Here is a 20,770-nt window from a genome sequence, read left to right on the forward strand (position 1 = left end):
GTTATGGCGGCCGGCGGTGGGGTTCTACATGTGCTAAATTGTGGCTAGTTCATTACCGACACACGTGCGGTTACCGATGGCGAAAGGTTTGCTCTTGCATGTAGGTATGTAGGTACCTACTGCAAAGTCGTTCCTGCTTGTCGTCGTCTTTTCGGGTCGACATCTGCTGACAGTGCAGAGGCACAGTGGTACAGAGTTAAAAAATCATGGAGAAATTTACGCATTTTCAATATTTGACAAGTTTTGACCATGACAAGTGTTGTGGAACACGTTTTAGGGTAGCAGACCCTGTTTGGTTGGCTTATAGACAATACTTCAAAAAGTTGATATACGAAAGGTGAAAAGGACAAAAGGTTGCAAATGATTTGCTTGGTAGGATTTTTTCTTTTGAAATTTTCGTATATGTGTTTAACTCTCTAATATTGCAGATGAATGTTTGGTAAACAAAGACCAACTAGAAATGTGTAAAGTTATTAGATTTTGCCAGCTGTCGTAGAAAACTGGACCTCTGTGAGCCGGTGGAGAAGCCATATGACCCCGATTAGGAGCAGGATGATGCGAATAAAACGATGTCCTAGGGATGGAAAGGCAACGTGATTTCATCAGGTTTGAGCATTCATCACTTTGAAGCCACGACGGGCGGCACTATTTTGATAGCAAACAAGATTTCGTTCCAAGTCGCAAGTACGTCTCCCAAAGTTTTCTCGGCGTTGATACAGAGGTGACAACGAGCTTGTGTTTGTGGAAAAACAATATGCGTGTGATGATAATCAACGAGTGACAACAAAAGCTCTTACCGTCGTCGTCGCCTCGAAAGTGCGACTTATTGCTGCTGCTGAGTAGAATCTACGGGAGATATTATTTGCGGACGACTGGAAGGGGTGAAGCAGGGGTCGGCTTAACTCGACTCTCTCCATCACGTTGAACTTAGAAATTGAAAAGAGCCCGCAGTTCTGAGAAAAGCGAGACTGGCGTTGAAACGTGCCAAAATCCCTAATACTACAACAAAAGCACCTCGAGCTTCCGAATCGTGAATCCACCTCTCGCAGATGGACTGACTGAAACGCAGTGATGTCAGAATTTCAGATCATTGATTCTGCAGATTTAACTAACTTCTTATTTCATCTCCTTGGCATTAAGTCCTCCCTGGAACAGAGTCTGCTTCTCAGTTTAGTGTTCTAAGAGCTACTGAAGGTTTTCTTTGCCAATATTGCCATTTTCGCGTTCGCCCGAAATTTGACCTAGATTTAGGTTAATGTACAAAAAGAAGACTGTCGCGTTATGCCGGTAACTCTTAACGTTCAACGCTCCGTCATCGTCATCATCGAAGCTTCAAAAGCAGTTTTTATGTTCCAAACTAAAAATTATTCGATGAAAATGTGTTCACTGCGTTTCGAATGGAGAATAGAATACCTACAATGAACATATTTTGTTGTGAATTTTCTTGATTTTGAACGAAAAAACTGCGTTTCAAAACTCCAAAATCAATGACGGATCCTGCCCCCTTAAAGATCGTGAACTTCTCAAACTCTTCTCTCTTCTAGAATACAACTACTGTTCAACATTCTCCGCTTGCGGTATTGGATAACCGGGGTCAGAAGAATCGTTCAAAAATGCGTCTTCTGTGTCCGATTACGTCCAAAACTCGTCCAGTAGTACATATCCGAGCTCCCAGTCGAATTACTCACAAGTACACCATCCCCGAAATCGATTATTGGAGCACTATTTCACTCGAACCGATTCATCGTCAAGCAGCAGACTGTGGAGGACTGTGGAGCCTTCTGCCAATTTCATCATCTGATGTCAACAATGATTCTTCAAATGCGCCCGAACAATCTACCTAATGCAACGATCCCATGTAAACAACAACAATCCAGCATTTATTGAAGACTTCCAACGATAAGCACCTAAAAATAGAGAATTGTAGGATACTTTTACCTAGATGATAAAGTAATCACCTGTCCTATTAGTTTAGCTGCCTTTGAAACCGTTACCGGGACTTTAGGCCCAAACGGAATGATAGCGGAACGACAACGGAACCGGTTCGCCAGCATGAATTATAACATGTCTGTCGAGTCAGTGTTGCCACAGATTGTACCCCGTTTGGCATAAAGTCGTTTGGCATAAGGTCGTTTGGCATAAAGCCGTTTGGCATAAAGTCATTTGGCATAATGGCCGTTTGGCATAATGAATGACTTAGAATAAATATCGGCATTTTTAAGCTTTAATAAAGATCAACACCACCGAGCCCATAGCAAAAAAAAATTGATTGGTTCTAAACAAGCGTGGTGTTCGTTCAGAGATTTTCCAAGCTAAGAATTTTAAATATTGTTGTGACATTAGAGAGCACATCTAAATGAAACTCGTGACGGGTCTCTACACCTGAGAACATAAAGTATCTTTGAGCTTGTTGCGATATACATATATGAAAACAGTAAATTGGCAAAGAAAGTTCGCAGTTATTCATCAAGGGAACGCTCATAGAATATTTCGCTACAGATCAAGCTCTGTCCCAGTTTGGACGTAACACTCGTTAAAAATAACTTGATAAAAGAATGGATTGTTTTTGCAATATATCAAAAGCTCTTATCCAAAGATCTATCAATGCGACTTAATGCAAAAATAACCTATATACGAGAGCCGATTATTTTTCGTTTAAAATGTTTAAGGCTCTAACGCAAAAAAATCTGTTCACAGCTTAGCTCAATTGAACAACACATCTTTAAAAGAAAATATTCGTGGCAAAATTTTTCAACTGTTCAATATTAATTCTTATTTTGGAAGTGTACATAAAAAACACCGTCTATTATCGAGAGAAGGGAGAATTTGTGATTGAAATAATAATTTTTCCACCATATCTCGGAGGGAGATCACGCGTTTGCCCAAAAATAAATAAATGTTGAATATTGGCTTGTTCTAAAGTACAGTACTGGACAGAATAAAGTACGCATTGGCCGTTTTTCCATACAAAATAGTCATGTTTGGAGGCTTCTATCTCGGTTTCTAGATGTCCGATTGACCTGAAATTTTCACCGCAGCTTGAAAGTAACCTCAAATTTGATAGGCTAGAAATTCATAGTTTTTCATTAACAAACTTTTATGTTATCGCAAATCTAAATTTTTTATAAAAATGACAAAATATTTATATGGAGATAATTTTTAAATGGAAATATTTAGAGCAATATATCCTTCTGCAAAAAATTGCAATTTGATGAGACACACAAGTTTGCAGAACATCGTTTTTCGGTAAAACTGATTGCTTTCAAAATATTTTCAAAATAAAATTATGCAATTTTTCGCAAATTGAGAGATTTTAAATAATTCAAAAGATTGTGTTTCAAATACAGTGATATTCCAATTGAGTAAAATCTATGTTATATCTAGGCTGTGGTGAAAATTTCGGATCAATCGGACCACTAGAAGCTGAGATTCAGATCTCCAAACTTGACCATTTAGTATGGAGAAACGGCCAATGCGTACTTTAATCTGTCCAGTACTGTAATTACCATTCGAACAACACATCTGGCAAGAATTGTTAAAACCGCAAAATATAAAATTGGTTAACATTTAGCATTACTAAATAATAAAATTTAAAGCAGTATGAATAGAAAGAACAGCCTATTTTTGAAAGAAGGCAAACATTATAATTAACCCAATAGAAGAATAGACGCCAAAAGTAATTGCGGCATAATAAAACGAAAAGACATAAAAAAGTGTGTTCAGAATCATCGAAGTGATTGTGCTACTTTTCCTCGACTGCCATTTCCCCGAATGACTAGTTTCCCCGAAAAGTGGTGACGAGGAAGAACGATAAACAGTCAAAAGAAGGAAGTATTCTGTCATTCTCGGCTTTACACATTTTGGCAAAAATGCTGAGGAAGGTAAAACTCGAAAGAACCGCCAATTAAATAAAGAAGGGTGCATATTGGATGGCCAGTTCGTTCACCACCCTAAAATGTATAAAGTAACGACAATTGGGTTGTTTAGTAAAGAAAAATTCACCGTTTTTTGTAGCTTGATCGAAAGAGCACATTTTTCTAAGTATAACACGATTTTATTGCACTTCGATATCTTAATGTTGATTTTTTTTTTTTTTTTTATTAAGGCACTCCGTGCTCGTGGCCACTACTGTGCCGGAATCAGTTTTATCTGTATCTTCCTTACCGATACAGTTCTATTTTTAACTAATCTATATTTACATCTGCTTTCACTCTCTTCTGCTCTTTTGCTCTCACACCGACCAGATAGGAGAGTGCTCTGCTGTTGGTCCAATTGATTTCCATAAGCCATAGTCCATTGCTCTTGCGGTGGTTCATTTTGCCGTGTTCCTGAGTCGTTTGAGGCTAGCTGCCTGCGAAGTGGGTCAATTTGTCTCAGTCACCATCTGATACTGACGGAGGATGGATGTGCTCCCCTATGCACGGTCCTCCGTGCGGCGTATTCTGGTGGCTGGACGGGTTATTTTTTGGAGGGGCTGGGAATTGAATCCATGACCTTCCGCTTATGAAGCGAAAGCGTAACCTCAAGGCTACGGACCCCCCATCTTAATGTTGATATTATCAATGATTACAAAAGATTTCAATCCGTCGACTCAATGACATTTCATTTTACATAATGACAACTCGTCCCAAAGTAAAGTTTACCGAGGGGTGATTCAAAAGTGTTTCCATACTAATTTCAAACATGTTTCAAAATAGTTCCAGGTCACGAAAAATTGCGAAGCTTTGGATTCTAGTTCAATTTTTAACGAAGATTCAGAATATGTAAGAAACTGGATACCCTTAAACAAGCCAATTATGAGTGCTAAAAACTGTTCGGGGAAGTGGGCTAGTCGGGAAACGGGATATTCGGGGAACTGGCATTCAGAAATAAGTAGCACAACCCATTGAAATAACTACAGTAATTGATTTTTCTTTTCGCTGATTGCCGCTTTTTTGTCAGTTGGAAACAAAAAAAATACTAAAAAAATATAGCTTGAAAGAACAGCCTATGCAAAAAAGGAGATTTTTTTTTTGAAATTTTAAATCAACAGTTCTCTTATCTATAATTATGGTTACATCATATTTAGAAAAAAAAAAGAACAATCAAAAGAAAGGTAAATTTGTGCTAAATATTAAAAAAAAAACTTCAGTGCAAGAATTTGTTGCAATAGCCAAACTCAAAAGATTTCTGGATAAATAATAAAATGCTATTGGCAATAACTTTAAATGTGCTTAAACTTATTCAAGAGCGAATTATTGTTGAATAAAGTGTTATTTTGTATTACTTGACTCCAAAACAAACCTGATGTCATCAGAAAGATTCATTAGAAACATAAATACGAAAAATTGAGAAATTCTTGGTTTCAGACCCATTATGCCAAACGACCATTATGCCAAACGACCGTTATGCCAAACGACTTTATGCCAAACGGCCTTATGCCAAACGACTTTATGCCAAATGACCTACCACCGTTGCCACATTTTTTCCGACTCTCATCTGTGTTTTCGGCTGAAAACATATTTTTTATCTTAAGTCATGTTCCAAAAATCTTGGTAAAAATCTGTGCCGCAAAAATACCCAAAATTTTTATTTTTAGATCAAAAAGAATTTTTGCAAACGAATCATGACTATTTTTGGCCTGTCAATAATTTTTAATTTGAACTTATTCTTCTTAAGATAAGTTGAAAGTACATAACAGATTCTAAAATCAACCATTCCATGAAAAACCGATCTAGTGGGTCACCGAATACCGTGAAAATTTGCTATTTTGTTCCTTATCCGAAATAAGGATACACGTATTTTTGGATTTTTTGATTAGGGTGACCATTTCCGAAATAGATTGACCGGAAAAATCGCGATTTTGCTAAATTTTTATTTTTTAAAAAATTAATAACTTTTGAACTGCTTGACCGATTTTCAATCTTTTTGGACGAAATGAAGGCTAAGGATTTTGACTTTTCAGGAAAAATATAAAACTTCACAAAAAGTGTGTTTTTTTTACATAAAAAAAACTCAATAGTTTCCGTTTTTCTGTGTTTTGAAAGCCTCGGGACCAAAGGGGCTATTGCTGTTCTCATTTGTTCTTGAAAGTTCAGAAAATTTTACGTCTACTGTCAAATTTTCAGCGATGTATGTTTTTTTAGTTTTTGGGATATATTTTTTTGAAAATAAAAAATCAGTCATTTTTCATCGGCACACAAGAAAAAATGAGAACAGCGAGCTTCCCGGGAAAGCTGTTCTCTTCCATGATCTTCCATAGCTCCACACGGTCAATACTGTCGTATGCCGCCTTGAAATCGATGAACAAATGGTGCGTAGGGACCAGGTACTCACGGAATTTCTGGAGGATTTGCCGCACCGAAAAGATCTGGTGCGTTGTCGAGCGGCCGTCGATGAAACCTGCTTGATAACTTCCCACGAACTCGTTTGCTATAGGTGATAGACGACGGAAGAGAATGTGGGATAGCACTTTGTAGGCGGCGTTTAGGATAGTGATTGCACGATAATTTTCACACTCCAGTTTATCACCCTTTTTGTAGATCGGGCACATAACGCCTTGCTTCCACTCCTCCGGTAGCTGTTCCGTTTCCCAGATTCTGACCATCAGCCGATGCAGACAAGCGGCCAACCTGTCCGGGCCCATCTTGATGAGTTCGGCTCCGATACCATCCTTGCCAGTAGCCTTGTTGTTCTTGAGCTGTTGAATGGCATCCTTAACTTCCCCCATCGTGGGAGCTGGTTGGTTTCCACTGACCGCTGTGCTGACGTAGCCATCGCTTTCGCTGTCCTGGTCTTCTATGCCTGTGTTTTCTGCACCATTCAGGTGTTCATCGTAGTGCTGCTACCTTTCGATCCCCTCGCGTCCGTCCGTCAAGATGTTCCCATCCTTATCCCGCAACATTCCAGCTCGCGGCATGAAGCCTTTGCGGGATGTGTTAAGCTTCTGATAAAACTTCCGCATTTCTTGAGAACGGTACAGTAACTCCATCTCTTAACATTTCACCTCTTCCAGGCGGCGCTTTTTGTTCCGGAATAGGCGGGTTTGCTGTTGCCGCTTCAGTCTGTATCGTTCCACGTTTTGCCGCGTACCATGCTGCAGCATTGCAGCCCGCGCTGCATTCTTCTCCTCTAAAACCTCCTGGCACTCCTCGTCGAACCAATCGTTTCTTGAGCTCCGTTCCACATATCCAACAACGCTTTCGGCAGCGTCGTTAATGGCTGCTTTGACTGTCCTCCAGCAGTCCTCAAGAGGGGCCCTATCGAGCTCGCCCTTATCCGGCAACGCTGCCTCAAGATGCTGCGCGTACGCAATTGCGACATCCGGTTGTTTCGGTCGCGCTAGATTGTACCGGGGCGGGCTTCGGTACCGTACATCATTGATGACGGATAGTTTTGGGCGCAATTCACCACAATGGTTGAGCGCCACGATAGGTTCTGACGTCGGTAATGTTGCGATTATGTCTGCTGAGGTGGTCTCCAGGTGTACCGATACGGGAGACTGTGCTGGAAATAGGTGCTACGAATGGCCATATTCTTGGAGCCGGAAAAATCTATCAGTCGTAGACCGTTCTCGTTTCCGCCAAGAACTCCTCCAGGAATTCATCAGGGGGTTTCCAATAGCAATTCCTCTGAAGATTCATTGATAAATTTTCCGAGGATCCCAAAGATTATCTCCAAAAATTCCTTCGGAGATTTTTTTTCAGAAGATTTATCCGGAGATTTCCTTCAGGTATTTTTTTTGGGGATTTTTACCTGGAATTCCTCCGGGAAAAACCTAAAGCACTCCTCCAGAGATTTTTGCAAGGAATTCCTTAGGGGAAATCCTATAGTAATTCTTCCGGGTAATTCATCCAGGAATTCCTCCGGAGATTTCAAGAATTTATCCGGAAATATCTCCATTGGTGATTTTCTTCAGGAAATCCTTAAGGGATTTCAACAGCAATTCTCACAAGAATTTCGTCCTCAGGAAATTTCATTTAGTAATTCTTCATTTCCTCTAGAAATTCCCCCGAGGATTTCAAAGATTCCTCCGAAGACATCCCCCAAGAACTCCTCAGGGCATTATCTCCAGGAATTCCTCAGGGGAATTCCAATAGCAATACCTCCTGGGATTTCGTTTAGGACTTTCTTCGAGGATTTCGCCCAGGAAATCATCCGGGTATTTCATTAGGAAATTGCTTTGGGAATTTACCTAGAAATTCCTTAGAGAATATTTTCAGAGAGTTTTTCCGGAGATCTCCTCCAGGAATAAATCCAAGAATTTTCATCAGGAATCCCTCCGAGAAATTCCTCCAGGAATTCCTTCGATGATTTACTCCACGAATACCTCCGATGATTTTTTTTCTGATCATGCATCGGAAGATTGCTTCCAGGAATTTGCCCCAGTGATTCCTCCGGAGATATTCCATAAGAACTCCCCTGGGTTTTTTTTTTCCAGAAATTACTTTAAGGGTTTTCTATGGATTTGCACCAGAATTTTCTCCGAAGATTTCCTCCAGACATTTCCCTGGGATATTCTCTAGGAATTCCTTCAGAAATTGTTCTGGGGATTTCCTCCTAATACCGGGGATTTCCTCTAGAAATGCTTCCGGGGAGTTTTTTTTTTCCTCCGTCGTTCTAGAAGTATTTTTCCTTTGCTTTTCTGCTTCGCCGGGGATTTCCCCGGGGTTTCCAAAATATACTCCGGAGATTTCCTGCAAGAACTCCTTCAGGCATTTCATCCAGGAATTCTTCAGGAGATTTCGTTAAGAAGTTCTTCCGGGGATTTCCTCCAGATTTTCATGCTGAGATTTCGTCTAGGAATTCCTCCAAGAATTATCTCCAGCAGTTCCTCCAGATTTCAAGGATTCATTAGGAGATATCTCCAAGAAATCATCCGGACATTTTCACCAGAATTTCCTTAGGAGAATTCCTATAGCAATTCCTCCGGAGATTTCGTCCAGGAATTTCTCCGGGGATTTCATTAAGAAATTCTTTCGGGTATTTTCTCCAGAAATTCCCTCGAGTTTTTTCAGAGAATTTATCCGGAGATATCCTCCAGAAATTCCTCTGGGGATTTTCTTTAGAATTAGCTTCACAGTTTCTCTCCAGGAATTCCTTCAGTGGTCCCCTATAAATTCCTCCGAAAACTCCTACGAGTTTTTCCATGGCATTTCAAGGAATTCTTTCAGTGTACCCTAAAAACTTCTTCGGATATCCTGCGTAAATTTCTCGGAGCTCTTCCAAAAATTCCTTTGGAAATCCTCCAGGATATTCTCCAGAGTTCCTCCATAATTTCTTAAAGAATTTCTTCGTCGTTTCTCCTATAATGATTCCGCAGTTCCTTCAGCAATTGCTTCGGAGTCCCTGCAGGAATTCCTTTGGAGGCCCACCAAAAATTTCTTCAGAGTTCCTCATGGAATTTCTTCGTAGTTTTTCATTGAATTTTTTGAAATTCCTCCGGGAGTTCCTTCAGATTTTATCCGGGAATTCTTTTGGAGCTCCATCGGGAATTGCTTCGAATTTCCGCTATATTTCCTTCTGGATGAATTCTTCAGAGTTTGTTTTCTGTTCGAATGCGCCATTGCGACCATTATTTAGGTCTATTGTGGCATTACCCGTATTCTAAGTGTATAGTGCATAACACAATACTCCATTTTCATTGATAGGTAATGAAGCATTTCTGTACAGTTCTTGTTTTGATTCCTCAGAGATTGATAGAAATCGAGTGTGATTAATAAGTCTCGCTATTTACACCCTTCATAGGGCCTTACATCTTTGCGAAGGCTCGCCCCTTAGCAAACATAATCGATCAAGCTATAAAGCTTGAGCTTTAGCTCGACTGGCCACCCGTGGTTGCTACTCCAGTATCGCCAGATCAGCTGCACTTACACAAGGAACCAACCAGATGACTGCTTGGGACTGCTGGTGCTGGTGATCTTCTATTTTTAGGCGACAATAGCGCTTGCCACGTCAGAATGCAGACCAATGAGGGGAAGGGGAAGGAGTTGTTGATGCATTCAACTGGCTCCCACGGTAGACCGTATATACCACTGCATCTACGCCAGTTCATGCGGGAAGGGTGAAGGGGTGGGGTAATTTTTATGGCAGAGCGGCTTGCTGGTTTGGTTAGCAGACTGCCTATGTATCAGGCGTAAGGAAAGGTTTGCTATAATGACGAAATAATGGAAGCGTAGGGAAACGGTTCATTTCCGTCCGTCTCGGGTTCTAGCAAATGTTATGAACAGTGATATATTAAGAGTGGTAGATAGAAGCAAATAAAAGATACAACTACAAAGTACGAGGAAAGGGACGGATTGAACCCATGACCTTCTGCTTATGAAGCAGAAGCGGTAGCCATTAGACCACCAATCGATCAAGCTATAAAATTTGTTTAGTAATCAGAATTCATGTGAGTCTTTGTTTTAACAGTCCTTGTTGAGTTAATACCCATGGTTGTTATCCTGGCTTCAAGTGTAGTCTCGGGACTGACAACCATAAACACAGCGGTAGGGTGACTGAAAGTTCAAATTAAAAAAGAATCCCGATGGTTGACATGATGTATCGTTCAAATTAATAATCAAAAGTACAGTATGGCCTACAAAAAATGTGAAAAAAGTCTTATGATGGGGGTCTTAAAAAATTCCTCATATTGTCGTACTTTATAAGTAGACCACCCCTTACTATAGAGAAATTGAAAGCACACTTTTAAATTTTATCATACATTCATCGAGTTCAATAGATTTGTGATGAAAGATTTTGAAACGAAAACTATGGGATGAGAGTAAATCATAAAGTGTCATAAGTGGCTCCATTTTGCTAAAAACCTATGAGTTGGTATTGATCAAGGTTGTCTCTAGCCAAACGAACAAATTTCTTTTTTGAAAAATATCTTATAGGCCTCTGTATTTATGATAATGAATCTTCGAGCTGTTTTCCATAAGTATATGGAAACCGAATTTAATACTATACAATTCAAGTCTACTAGAGCTTGTGTCTATTGACAGTTATGTGTATTCTGACCTCAACTGTAACGTCGGTTTTAGTGTCGTGTACTAGACTCGACGGGTCGTAGGTTTTATCTATGAATTCCGGAGACTCATAGAAACTTTATAATTACGGAAATTTTCGTAGATGTGACATCACTGCCGAACCGAACTAGGTAAGTGGCACACCATGTGAGCGAGTGAAGTCTTCATTCGTCATCTCGCAAACTATCTCTCTCGCTCCAAACACGGCGTAGAGTCTGCTTGCTTGAAGGGCCTGACAAGGACCTTGCCACTAAGACGAACGACATAATTCTTCCGGTTCGTTAACCCTCTAATATCCAGTCTCGCCTTTAGGCGGGAATCCTTTCAGATATATTTACTTCTAAATCAAAATGATTTTTCCATCTAAGAATTAGAAAGTTAGAAAGTTAAAAAGTTTGAATGACTTTCAAAATATTTGTATGCATGAATAATTTTTGAAAAATAGAATTACTTTACATTGAAAAAAGCATCATGTCATTAGTTTCATTTGAAAATTGTTTTCCGTTAGTTACAGGGAAAATAAAATATGTTTCAAACGAAAAAATCTTAAAAAATTATGCTAAAATTTAACTATTTATTATTATCGAAAATCGGTAACAAGAACATCTTTTAAAAAAATTAAAAATAAAAGATATGGGCATTCAAACAAAATTATATTAGGATCAAAAAATGATATTAGGTCAAAAAATAATTATTTGGGTATTAGAGGGTTAACGCTAAGAACTGATTCATGTCTGGTATGATACCATAAAGGACATATCGGAATTAGTCAACTTGACTCTATGGTTGTTGATTATGTTCTGTCTTTTATTTTGAAGTCAATCTTACAGCTAACCTCGAGCTTAATCTAGTACTCCACTATATTACGAGAAGGCTGAAACAACCAATATCAATTAACCAATCATAGAATACAAATTTAAAAGAAGGCGTTTACCAAACGGATGGGTAAACGTTTACATGTGTGTTCGCTGGGCCGTTGCACTGTCGGGTCAAATCAGTGCAAAGGCAAAAGTAGAAATTGTCTTTATGGGAATTGAAATATGAAGCTTCTCAGCATGAATGCGCTTCGTCATGAGAACAAAATAAGTTGCTCAAGTTGTGTGGTATGTGGATAATCGATGGGTTGTGAAAAATGAAACCTAGTCGATTAGTTGAAAAATGACATGTACCAAATGCTTTGAAGATGCAAGTACAGCTAACTTGCGTGTGGGAATGTTTTCCTAGAAGTTGAGCAATGTAAGCTGTCATGATCCTTAAATTATGATCTTTTTGAAATGCGTTAAAATAAACATGCTACACCATCCCCCTTTGGGTGAATGACGTAACGTAGTGAAGACATTCAATTCTTGTCAACATATGTGATATAAATGAAAAAAAAAATGTTGTTTCAATCTCCTTTACAATGTTAGATTATATTATTTTGATAGAATATTGGTAAATGTATTCAAAAACAAGAAGAAAAAATGCTTAATTAAATATCCGAATTTCTCACTTCTCAGCTTGCGCTAAGAATTTTGACCTATCTCATTTTTTTACTGTTTTTTGATTTTCATTATTTTTTTTTTGAGATTAGGCTCGGTTTTAAAACTAACACTTCCTAGGATTTAATTAACCTATTTTTATGAACTAAAGATAATTGATTTGTTTGTAAATTGATGATCTCACAATTTGGTTCTGTTATTGATTTTACTTTATATGGACCTGAATAAAATGAATCTAATTTACGTCTGTTTTCTTTTTGCAAATAAACTATATCTCCTATCTTGATTTGTAATGGGTTTATCGAACGATCATTTATTTCCTTTCGTATTTGTTTTTGTTCAAGTAATTTTTGTTTAACTATTTCATGTGACTTTTGAAGTTTGTATCTTAATTCTTTACTATAGAGATCAAAATTATAAACAGGATCAATTCTATCTGTGTATGTTTCGTGTGGTACTCTTGCTTTAACTCCAAAAACCAATTCATATGGTGTTAAACCATGATCAGTGTGTGGGCTAGTATTATATGTAAATGCATAAAATTGTAACCAATCATCCCAATCTGACTGATGTTCGTTGACAAAATTTCGCAGGTATTCATTTAAACACCTGTGATTTCTTTCCAACGAACCAATCGTTTGAGGATGATAGGCTGTAGAAAAAGTTTGCTTAACCTGTAATAGTTTACAAATTTGATCAAGGACTTCATTTTTGTATTCAGTTCCTTGATCCGATTTTAACTCTAAGAATTTTCCATATATTAAAATAAAATTTTCAACTAAAGATTTAGCAATTACGTTTGCTTCTTTTGTTGGAATAGGGACTAAAACTACATATTTAGTTAATTCACACTGTATCGTTACAGCATATCTATTATTATTGTTTGATTTGGGAAGTGGTCCTATAGTATCAATAGATACCACTTCAAACGGTTTAGACGGTGTATTTGTAATTGTTAATTTTTCCTTTGTATGTTTGGTAATCTTGTTCAGTTTACACAATTCACAGGCCTTTATAAATTGTGCTATTGAACTTTTCATATTTGTCCAATTATAAATTTCTCTCAACTTGAGGTATAGTCTGTGCTGACCTATATGTCCTCCAGTCGGTGTTTGATGGTAATTTTCAAATATTCTTTTAATCTCATCAAGATCACTAATGAACTTGGGTGGATTATATATTATTATCTGCAAATTTTTTATAGATTTCAAAACTAGTTCTTTAAATGTTTCTTTGGGTACCCATTCAAAAATACAGTCATGACTCGATAGCGCGATTTTTGTAATTCTCTTCATTTGCATTTCTTTTTCTAACACTGAAAGTGCAAACACTAATGTTTGTCTTATACTTTGCAGTTGTGTTGTAATTCGTATTATTATTTTATTCTTTTGTGATGCTTCATGTAATGTAAAAATTAAATTCTCATTTTCCATTGCACTTCGAAGTTTTGGTAGTTTTCTAGTTTCAGTCGGGTTCTCTGTCGTATAAATAACAAGTTGATCAGGCTTATTATTAACGGCATTGTTTTGACTTTTGTTTTCATCAGGTAGTTCCTGACTACGTTTAGACTCTTTCAGTTTTCTTTTTGTCATGGCTCGTGTATTAACAGTAAATATACTTTTAGATTTTAATTCATCTGACGTCGTTACTATACGTGATAACGCGTCGGCAGTAACATTTGTTTTACCTTGAATATATTCAATAGTAAAATCGAAATCTTCCAAATCTAATCTCATCCGGGTCAGTTTGGATGTTGGGTTTTTCATATTAAATAAAAATACCAATGGACGATGATCTGTACGAATTACAAATTTACGTCCATACAAATAAGCTTTGAAGTAATCGATAGCCCAATGTATTGCTGTCAATTCCTTCAAAATTACTGATTTATTTTTTTCTCCAGGCGTAAAACTTTTACTGGCAAACGCTATGGGTAAATCGTTGCCATCAATATTCTGTGATAATACCGCACCACATCCTACATCTGATGCGTCGGTAGTCAATATAAATGTTTGCTTAAAATCTGGATATTGTAATAGTTTTGGTGACATCAAAAATGATTTTAGAGCATTAAAAGCATCTTCACATTTTGATGACCATTCAAATTTTATGTTTTTTCTCAACAATTGATTCAACGGGTATGCAATTGTTGCAAAATTTGGGACGAATTTCCGGTAGTAGTTACAAAAAGCTACAAACCTTCTGACTTCGTCACTGTTTTTGGGAACTGGATAGTTCTTTACGGTATCATATTTACTACTGTCAGGCAAAATACCTCTATCGGTTATTCTGTGCCCTAAGTACGTTACTTCTGTATTAAAAAATTTGCATTTTGACAAATTTAATTTTAAATTATATTTTCGAATTCTTTCAAAAACAACTGATAAGTTGTGTAAATGGTGTTGCATTGAACAACCTACAACAATTATATCATCGATGTAAACAAATGCTAGTTCTGGCGTCAACCCAGACATTGCAATTGTCATCATCCTTTGAAAGCTGTTTGGGCTAATGTTTAGTCCAAACGGCAATCTTGTAAACTGGTAATGACCTGATTGGGTCGAAAAAGCTGTATATTTTTTCGAATTTTCATCCAATGGGATTTGGTGAAATCCCGACATTAAATCTAAAGTTGAAAAATACTTCGCTCTACCAAGCTGATCTAATATGGAATCAATTCTTGGTAAGGGAAATTTGTCACTTAAAATCTTTTTGTTGAGTTGTCTAAAATCTATGACAAGACGCCATTTTTTCTTATCATCTGTTGATTTCTTCGGAACCAAGAGTATTGGACTATTATATGAGGATACTGAGGGTTCAATAATATTATCCTTCAACATTTTATTAACTTGGGATTGTATTTCATTACTTTGAGAATGAATAGTTTTATAATTTGGTATATAAGTTGGAACTGGATCATTCAAATTAATGGTCTGTTCGTAAAAATTGTTTGTAGTTACTGGTTCATCGGGTAGTGAAAAAATATCTGTATATTTTGTAATTAATTGTTTTAAATCATTTTTTGCATAATCTGGAACATTTGTTAAGTCAACTTCCTTCAAAATTTCATTATTTCTTTTCTGTGTGTCATCGGGTTTATTATTTTTTCTAGTATTTAATATTTGATAACGGGTTAATGGTTCTAACATAAATTCTAGGTCAACATTTGAAACATTGATGGGTCGTGATGTAGTATTCATAAATTTTACATACTGACAGGTTGGTGAAATTATTGCATTACCACAGAAAAGACCAGGCTTAATTTCCTTAGAAAATAAAACCATGTCTTCCGTGATTTTTAAATCTTTGATCTTCCGAATCACTTCACATCTCTGCGGAATTATGTAATTCTCATTTACTGTATCTTGGATTGGAACAGATACAGCTATATTATCAATATTAAAATTCAAAAGCCAAGATTCGTAATCAATATTGCATCTAAAAAGAGACAAAAAATCTCTTCCTAAAATACCATCTGTTAAAATCGGAAAATTCGCATCAACTAAATGAAATGAATGATTAACTCTTATCCCATTTCCAAAATTCAACACTGTCTCTGTTATTGCCATTGTTTCAATTTCTCCTTCTGTAATGCCTGTAATTCTTGTTTTAACTTTGTAGTTTATATTGTGATTTGTTAAAATTTTGTCAGTTTTAAATATAGAAATGTCCGCACCGGAATCTACAAGTAAAGTACAAACTGAATTTGCCATTTCTACTCCAATCTCGATAAAATTAGAAGCAGAAAGGTTTATGGTTAACACTGACCTAAAAAATTTCTTTGACTTTGTTGTTGTTGTTGTTGTTGGGGAGCAGCTCTGTTTGGAGCATCGCGGTTCTGGTTTTGTGGTGGACCGTACGGTTGATCCACATTTGCCACATATACTCGATTAGGGTTGTCATATCGTGGACGATTATCATTAAATCTTCCACGATTATTGTATCCGTTATGGTAACCACCACGTTGGTATCTTCCACGCGAAGAGTTATGATAATAATTGTTTTGGGGTCTTTGAGAAAAACCTCCTCTATAGCAATTTCCAAAATTTCGGTTTCTGTTGAAACCATTACCTCGGAAATTCATTTTCCTTTCATTTGGGTTAAATTGTTTATTCCGCAAATTGAAAACTTGCGATGATGTATTATCAGTAGCACTCTCTTGTGCTTTTTGCAAGGCTTCTCTAATCGAAGAGAAATTGCCAGCTTTTAGGATTAGTTTAGTTTCGCTAGCGTTAATGCCATTAATGAGAGCATTTACGCCTGCTTTTGTGGTCATTGCCTTTGCTACATTTTCCGGGACCTTTTGAGAAATGTAACTATTTTCGAGTTTGCTACAGAGATTTTCAATCTCTTCACAGAAATTTAATATTTGCCCTCTCTGTTTTGTTGCATTTAATTTTGCAACAATCAGATCTGGTGTTAAAGTATCTTGACACTTTATTTTAATGTGCTCAATTAATGCATCAATTGTTACTATCGTATCTGGAAAGCCACAGCGAGCTTTTCCTGTTAAACGTGTTTTAAGGAATTTTACGGCCATTGCCGTATGGTTAGGTTGAATCAATTCTTTTAAAAAATTTACAGAATCGATAAACGATTCCAAACCAGCCGCACTACCATCATAGGGCTGCACTAGCGCTGTTGCTTGTTTAACGTCAAACTGACGTTCCACTTCCGGTTGCACCATACTGATCGTAGTTTCGTCCAACTGGTTTTTGGTGTTTAAATTATCTAATTTGGCTTTTAAAACTTGATTTATTTCTAAATACCACTTTTTTGCATTACTTATTAAAATTTCATCCACAGAGTTTTCACTAAAATAAATTTGCAAATTTTCATAAATTTCCTTACAAGAATCTGATTTCTCTCTCAGGGTGTTCTCTGTGAGAGGAGTGTTAATTGATTTTTTTATATAATTATATAAATGTTTTAATTTTTCATATTCACTCATTTGAAATTCAAGATTATTAAATCTTTGGAAATTATTAACTATAAATGAAATTACTAAAATAACAATAAATTTGTGATGCTTGCTATGTGTTACATAATAATTTTTCCTAAATCAGCATATGATGGTGATGTAATAGTGATGTAATTGCACGTAGAGAAATAGATACACTGACCTCATCTAGTCGACTGGTCCGCGACTACAAACCTCAGCGACGGTAAGCCGGAATCATCTTACGTACGAACTGGTCCGCATTCCGCAACCACGAATCTCCGCGGCAGCAAGCAGGCATCATCTTCTTATTAAGCTGCCTAGAATCACTGGACACTGGCACCATCCCTGTACGTTGAATTGTTGCACCACTGCTCCACCGCAAAAAATCTCAAATTTACACGACTCGCAATTTCACCTTGAACCATGTAAAGTCATTCTTTTCCACTTTTCTGAAATAACTTTTTCCGTGAACTCTCAAAATGCTCACATAATTGTGCACTGTACGGCGGTATTAGATTTTCATTTGCACACATACTGTACTGGAACCAAGAATGTTTTGTTCGTAATCACCTTTTAACCTTTTCAAACTGTGCGGAGGTTACTTAATTGTACTTCTCTCCTCGCTTCTTCTTTCACTTTTCCTTGCATGTACTTTGTGTACATCCTCATTATGACGAAAAGAATTAAAACTGCCACAATCACTACGAGTGTAGATGCAATTACTGTGTTCTCGGGCGTGGATGCATTGGCAACAATCTCATCGTTACTGAAAAAGCCCATTATCACTTATAATATCACTGTTTTTCCACTAAAACTTTGTCTGATTTTCCACTAAGACTTTGTCAGTTTTTCCACTAAAACTTTGTTGACTGTGAATATTTCACAAAGTGTCAACCAGTCCGGTCGCCATCTGGTATGATACCATAAAGGACATATCGGAATTAGTCAACTTGACTCTATGGTTGTTGATTATGTTCTGTCTTTTATTTTGAAGTCAATCTTACAGCTAACCTCGAGCTTAATCTAGTACTCCACTATATTACGAGAAGGCTGAAACAACCAATATCAATTAACCAATCATAGAATACAAATTTAAAAGAAGGCGTTTACCAAACGGATGGGTAAACGTTTACATGTGTGTTCGCTGGGCCGTTGCACTGTCGGGTCAAATCAGTGCAAAGGCAAAAGTAGAAATTGTCTTTATGGGAATTGAAATATGAAGCTTCTCAGCATGAATGCGCTTCGTCATGAGAACAAAATAAGTTGCTCAAGTTGTGTGGTATGTGGATAATCGATGGGTTGTGAAAAATGAAACCTAGTCGATTAGTTGAAAAATGACATGTACCAAATGCTTTGAAGATGCAAGTACAGCTAACTTGCGTGTGGGAATGTTTTCCTAGAAGTTGAGCAATGTAAGCTGTCATGATCCTTAAATTATGATCTTTTTGAAATGCGTTAAAATAAACATGCTACACATGTCGGCCGTCTTGGGACAAAGAAGTGAAGTAGTGGGTGGCAGATGACGGATTTTTTTTTGGCATTGGGAAGAACCCAATACTTGACACGTCTATTCTTCTTCGTCTACAGAGGCATCGTCATCATCATCATCATCCTTAACGCCATCATCTCGGTTGTCGTCTTGTTGCGCTTGACGAATGGTGATGGATAACACAGGAAGTGAGAATTTCTCCATTTTGGCGCCAGATCGTGTAAATGATACGGTGCCATGGCAGCTTCTTGAGGGTATGATGTTTGCTGAATGTGATGTTGCTGTCATTCATCACGCACCACGTAAGAATGTTCTGTTGAGAATTCCAGGGCTCTGAAGGGAAAAATACAATGGGCTGACGACAAGGGTGAGGAATGGTTTTTGGTAACATGTGTGAACTACCGAAAAAGTGGTGGAGGAGTTTGTTTACGAACGTGGGGATGATTTGACGCAGCTGTGTCGATGTGGAATGCCGATACCAAGAGATATCCCGCGGGATATATTTGCTACTACGTCACGAGTGATTCCTACAACATCAGGGCATGTATGATGTGTAAACGATACTAAAATGGCAAATACTTATCAAAACAACGAACGTTCTCCATTGTGCGTGAACTGTTTACCAATTTGAATGTGCAGTCTAGAACTTTAATTAGGAAGTAGTATTTCGGGTGATTGCAATGTTTGCAATAGTCTGTAAGTAACAATAGTTGCCTAACTAATCTCCATCTCATTTCGTATGATCTTAAGGACGTGGCCGGCACTATTATTGACTTTTTAAAGCTTGATTTGTGCATATTGAGAATGGTTAGCTAGTCCCAAGTCAAATTGATTGGTTCTCTATGCAAAATCGGTTGGTCTGATCAATCATGGAGGAACAGGAAAGGAATAGGATAGGAATAGGAAAGGAATAGGAAAGGAATAGGAAAGGAATAGGAAAGGAATAGGAAAGGAATAGGAAAGGAATAAAAAAGGAATAGAAAAGGAATAGAAAAGGAATAGGAAAGGAATAGGAATAGAATAGGAAAGGAATAGGAAAGGAATAGGAAAGGAATAGGAAAGGAATAGGAAAGGAATAGGAAAGGAATAGGAAAGGAATAGGAAAGGAATAGGAAAGGAATAGGAAAGGAATAGGAAAGGAATAGGAAAGGAATAAAAAAGGAATAGGAAAGGAATAGAGAAATAAATAGGATGACTACAACTAGAGTTGCAAACATTTGCCCATCAAATTTGCAAATAATTCATAAGCATTTGCCTTAATTTAATAGCAGCAATAATTAGTAGATGCGAAGTTGTTCATTTCGATCCTCCTCATGTCCTAACATGCATTAATTGCTTTCGGCTCTCAAGAACAAGAAGAATGAATATATCATGCCTCGTTTAATCATGATCCAATTCAAGTAGCCAACTCATTTATCTTTCAAATGCTCTCAGCATTCTCTGAGGTACCAAACTGTGCCTACCAGAATTCATTTGCACCGAGGAAAATTCTATTTCATTGACTGTAGGAAAGTTTTCCTATCGTAACCTTATGAAAATTTTCCCTTTTTCTTGGAGTGGAAATTCCGTTCTTCTCCAGGAATAATGGATAATGAGAACAGGTACGAACTGTCTCCGACATGGATGAGCCATTCTAAAGCTAAATACCCATTGCAGTCAAATCCCGGATCAACAGAAGGCTGTTTCTATTTGATTGTTCCGGTGAGGACATTTTGCTGATTACTACTAAAATTTGTTCTTTAGCATTCTTCTAGTAAACACTTGTGGCATTGGTAATTCTCTCACACTGCCATGCCAATCGGACAAAAGCTCCTCAATGCCAATTAGTTTCTGGAAGTGACGTGCTTTTCCTTACCAAAACGAGCAA

General features: G+C 37.4%; 1 protein-coding gene and 1 long non-coding RNA gene across 4 annotated transcripts in view; one reads left to right on the forward strand and one right to left on the reverse strand.

Annotated features, from left to right (window-relative positions):
• LOC5566409 overlaps positions 1 to 20,770 on the forward strand; it is a 718,065-nt gene that overhangs the window by 443,594 nt on the left and 253,701 nt on the right. The gene's annotated exons all lie outside the window — the stretch shown is intronic.
• LOC110674052 lies at positions 413 to 1,058 on the reverse strand. The gene is made up of 2 exons (XR_002498601.1): positions 798 to 1,058; positions 413 to 732 (listed from the first exon to the last, which is right to left on the reverse strand). It is a non-coding gene; the product is annotated as an uncharacterized LOC110674052 (long non-coding RNA).

Source organism: Aedes aegypti, chromosome 1 (assembly GCF_002204515.2).
Source record: "Aedes aegypti strain LVP_AGWG chromosome 1, AaegL5.0 Primary Assembly, whole genome shotgun sequence".
Taxonomy (NCBI): domain Eukaryota; kingdom Metazoa; phylum Arthropoda; class Insecta; order Diptera; family Culicidae; genus Aedes; species Aedes aegypti.